Source organism: Clupea harengus, chromosome 22 (assembly GCF_900700415.2).
Source record: "Clupea harengus chromosome 22, Ch_v2.0.2, whole genome shotgun sequence".
Lineage (NCBI taxonomy): Eukaryota > Metazoa > Chordata > Actinopteri > Clupeiformes > Clupeidae > Clupea > Clupea harengus.
Genome location: NC_045173.1, coordinates 9,250,762 through 9,255,722, shown reverse-complemented (window position 1 = coordinate 9,255,722; position 4,961 = coordinate 9,250,762). Strand labels below are relative to the sequence as shown.

The 4,961-nt window shown below is 42.6% G+C and overlaps 1 long non-coding RNA gene across 1 annotated transcript; it reads left to right on the top strand.

The window, feature by feature from the left end:
- Positions 1 to 724: 724 nt before the first annotated feature.
- On the top strand, positions 725 to 1,669 carry LOC116218422. The gene is made up of 2 exons (XR_004162843.1): positions 725 to 779; positions 858 to 1,669. It is a non-coding gene; the product is annotated as an uncharacterized LOC116218422 (long non-coding RNA).
- The last annotated feature ends 3,292 nt before the right edge of the window (positions 1,670 to 4,961 follow it).

Sequence of the window (4,961 nt, the reverse complement as noted above, 5' to 3'; positions counted from 1 at the left end):
GTAAGATGTGCAATTAACGTATGTATTAAACATTTACATAACCCATGGTTTTGATACATAATCCACACCAAACGTGTTCCCCAGATTATGGTTAAAAACTAAGGGATTCTCTTTAATCCTCAATCATGCTTTGTCAATATAGATAACCAGAATCAGACTTAAGATAGATTAGAGTGATTATAAGTGGTTTGCCCTGCCGGTACTGCTTGTGGGGTTATGGAAAATAATCAACACCTCTCCACCAATCTGGAGTTCAGTCTCATGGTGTCTGTCTCTGCCAGTGTCTATTTGTGTGCTCTCTGCATGTGTGTTTGTTTAGCATCACACACTATTGAGTGTGTGATGAGTGAGGATGAGTAAGGACTTATAACACAAATGGCACTTTCATATTAAAAGCTTTTTGACATGCCAATCCATGTCATGTCAGCTGCTCATAGCTTTTACTGATAATTCTGTTGCATCTGACTTTTCTTTCCATTCTGGTTGTCTTGGAACGAAGTCGTAAAACCCAGAACTGCTATATCAGTAGCTGTACAGATTTGAAGGGACAGTTAAACATTTGTAGCCGGTGGGACCAATGGGTGTAGCGAACTTTTATTTTGATTCACCTCTGTCACCTTTCTCCTGTGTGTACGTCACTAGTAGGGGCTTGGGCTGGGTTCCAATTAGTTTAGTGCAAACAGGCATAGATATATACACCTTGGGTCCTTATGCCGGTAGCGATCCATTACTGATTGTGGAGTGAAGCCGCGTTTTGGAGCGTTGTCTTCAGCGACACGGTATGTTGGAAATGACTCTCTTTTCCCTTTCTTGGCGTCAGTGTTAAGTGGACTAAGCAACGTTTTTCCTTTGGTTAGGTAGCTGGTTATAGAGCGGATGCCAACAGGAACGAGTTGAGCGTCTTCCCTACCAACTGCAATCCATATCCCGTTTACATGCATCGCAACGTGTTAAGTAGCAGTCAGTGTATCAGTGCGGTGGTTATTGTGGTTGCTGGCCGCATATAGATACCAGGTGCATGACGTTCTCGGGTGCAGCTGTTCAGACAGCGAAGAAGCTATTGAAGCACACAGCTATACTGCATTGTTAGCTGCTGTTCTCTTCCAGTTAGTTATAGGTCCGGGTGCTGCTTTTAGAATATATGTATCTCTGTTTTCCCCTCTAGCCTGGGGGCCTAGGTGTGTATATGTGGTTAAGAGGATATTGTGAGCCACAGGTTAGAGGGTTTATTTTTGTTTGTTTGTTTCATTAATTTGTTATCTGTTTCCCCTGTGTCATCTCCCCTGCCGCAATAGCCTGGGTATCGTTTGGGGCCCTAGCCTAGATTACAGGTTGGCCAGGTTTTCCTCTAAGATAGTTTCTCACCTTTGATAAGATGTGCAGTGTAATGCAGTGAAGTGTGAACCCCTTTTTCTTAATGTGCCCAAGTGGTGCGCTTGCGGTGGTGTGGCCAATGAGCTAGTAGTGTGTGCTCTCCTTCACATGTGGTATTGGAGGCAGGCCCCTGTTAGTCTGTGTGGTCAGTGGCTCCGGATTCTTACCCAACGGCTGGGGCATTCCCCTGAAGTCCATTTAATGTATTTATGTATTTATTTATTGACAACCAAAGTGACACCTTGTTTTAACGAGAAACAAAATTAAACCTAATCTTTTATATCTTTCCAAAGAACCTGTGTCGGACCATTATTGGGACGGAGTTCCCCTTGCTCTCTATTATAGCTCAAGGGGTGGCGTAGTCTGGTGAGTGGCTGGCCAAGGCTACAATTATTCACATTTCAGCAGCTACCCATATATGGTTTGTTATCAATGCAACGCAAAGTGAGTTATCCAGCTGAATGCCAGTCACTACTCATTTCATAGAGTAGAACACGAGTATCTCTGACATCGGGCTGCCTAACTTGGGCTGTGTGGACCAACGACCTAATGAGGCTTTCCGTTGGCAGAAGGATAGGAGAGTATTTGACAGGACTTTCATTTTGGGTGAACTACTCCTCTAACATATATTATGTGTCCTTTAAGTTTGAGGCCTGAAATTGACAAGATATTTATCTGTCAGTCCTTTGAGCCTTAGATGATTTGTTGATCAATTTGTTTACTGAGTGGAGAGGTATTTAATCGATTGATTCTGTTGAGTCTGCAAAGAAATTCAACTAATGGACACACTTTGCAACTGAGCTATGAAAGTTTGAAAGGCATCAAGGCCATTTTGATCACTTTCTAAATATCCTGAAGCACACTATCCCTGTGTGTGTGTGTGTGTGTGTGTGTGTGTGTGTGTGTGTGTGTGTGTGTGTGTGTGTGTGTGCGTGTGTGTGTGTGTGTGTGAGAGAAAGAGAGAGAGAGAGAGAGAGAGAGAGAGAAGCAAAGATAGGAGAGAATGTATAGAAAAAGACGTTATATTAGGTGAAATGTCAGGTGCCCTTCTTCTTTCGCCTTTTGTCTATAGCGTTCTTTAGCACATTGCCTGGGTGAGAAGGCCCATGTGCTCCTGATCAAAGTCCTGGCAGGGTTGCACCTTTCAGATCCCAGCCATCCAAGCTCAGCCACCCCCCACCCCCACCCCCAAATCTGTTGAATCCCCACCTAATCAAATAGGGGCTTGTGATCCCTTGGCTTAAAACCAGAGCTTTGATTTCCCAAGCATTGACACTGTTATTTTTACCGACAACAAAGAGATTACATTGAGCCTTGAAGTTACTGTATACAGTGAAACCATTCTGCTCCCCTTTGAAGAAGGCAATCCATTAAGGCTTTTCACCCTCAAGGTTGTACGACTTCCTGAAAACGTATTGGTGTCTGTGTGTTTGTGTTTTTCTGTATCTATTGTTTTGCCATTGTCTTGCATAAAAAGCACTAAAGTACGGTGTTCATATTAGGACATCCTCAGATCTCAGACTCAGGTGTCAGACTCAAACGAAAAGGCGTCAGGTCTCAGACCAAAAGTAGTCAGACTCAGGCGAAACGGCTTCAGTCTCAGAAAAACCTCTGTCATCCTCACACAAAACGTTGTCAAACCAAACGGCGTCATCCTCACACAAAACTTTGTCAAACCAAACGCCGTCATCCTCACACAAAACTTTGTCAAACCAAACGGCGTCATCCTCACACAAAACGTTGTCAAACCAAACGGCGTCATCCTCACACAAAACTTTGTCAAACCAAACGCAGTCATCCTCACACAAAACTTTGTCAAACCAAACGCCGTCATCCTCACACAAAACTTTGTCAAACCAAACGGCGTCATCCTCACACAAAACTTTGTCAAACCAAACGGCGTCATCCTCACAAAAAACTTTGTCAAACCAAACGCCGTCATTCTCAGCAGAACTTTGTTAGAAAAAAAGTTGTCAGAGCTAGATGAGGGAGCTGTTGACTAGCTTTCTGAATGAGCTAAAGTAGCAGCTTTTACAGTGAATACCGCTGTGGTGTTTCTGTTAACTGGTACAGCAAGAAAACTTACTTTTGATATAATACGAAATAGTTGTTTTCTGCAAGCTAGTTCACTCGTGTAAAGTAACTAGGTGAACTAGCTTGCAGAAAACAACTATTTCCTATTATATTGTAAAGTGCTGGCATAGTCGCCCCATAATGCCGTGCGGCAGGCGCATACTTGTCTCCATAGACATATATACAGGGGATAAAGCCCGTTTTTTTTGACATTGTGTTTTTCACTTTTGATATTGTAACAAATCATAGTGCGTAATATTTGTTATGGCCTTAAACACAACACAATGTCAAAATGGCACGGGCTTTATCCCCTTGTACAAGTTATCACGAACAGACTGTGCTACCGTCACACAGCTGTATAAACTCCGTCCCAACACAGAACAACGACATGCAATTAGAACAGTAAGGAACATTGTTAGGGAACATCGTTGAGCTCTAGTGCGTCACATAGAGACAAGTATGCGCCTGCCGCACGGCATTATGGGGCGACTATGCCAGCACTTTACAATATAATAGGAAATAGTTGTTTTCTGCAAGCTAGTTCACTTGTGTAAAGTAAAGTCATGTTTAGTCCTCCGGTTGCCATGGATACTACAACCAAACTCCACTCAGATCTCAGACTCAGACAAAATGAAGTCAAACTAAACAACACAATCGCCATTAACGTATACCATGAAGGAAACAATTCAAATGTTGTGTACTATCATAGACCTTCTGCTAGTTTGTTAAGTTTGACTAGCTAGCAAAGTTAGGTTAGCGACAAGTGGAGGCATTCATTCTTCAGCAAAGTCGGCAACCGGGGGACTAAACATGGGTTTACTTTACACGAGTGAACTAGCTTGCAGAAAACAACTATTTCGTATTATATCAAAAGTAAGTTTTCTTGCTGTACCAGTTAACAGAAACACCACAGCGGTATTCACTGTAAAAGCTGCTACTTTAGCTCATTCAGAAAGCTAGTCAACAGCTCCCTCATCTAGCTCTGACAACTTTTTTTCTAACAAAGTTCTGCTGAGAATGACGGCGTTTGGTTTGACAAAGTTTTTTGTGAGGATGACGCCGTTTGGTTTGACAAAGTTTTGTGTGAGAATGACGGCGTTTGGTTTGACAAAGTTTTTTGTGAGGATGACGCCGTTTGGTTTGACAAAGTTTTGTGTGAGGATGACGGCGTTTGGTTTGACAAAGTTTTATGTGAGGATGACGCCGTTTGGTTTGACAAAGTTTTGTGTGAGGATGACAGAGGTTTTTCTGAGACTGAAGCCGTTTCAGCTGAGTCTGACTACTTTTGGTCTGAGACCTGACGCCTTTTCGTTTGAGTCTGACACTTGAGTCTGAGATCTGAGGATGTCCTAATATGAACACCGTACTAAAGACATATTTCAGTTCTGAATGCACTACTTTGACCATTTGACATTTGACCATTGTGGGTAAAAGATTCAAAAGGGGTAGTAGGCTACTTCCCACTTCATGTCCACCACACATGCTTATTTTTAATGCATTTCCTATGTAGCTTA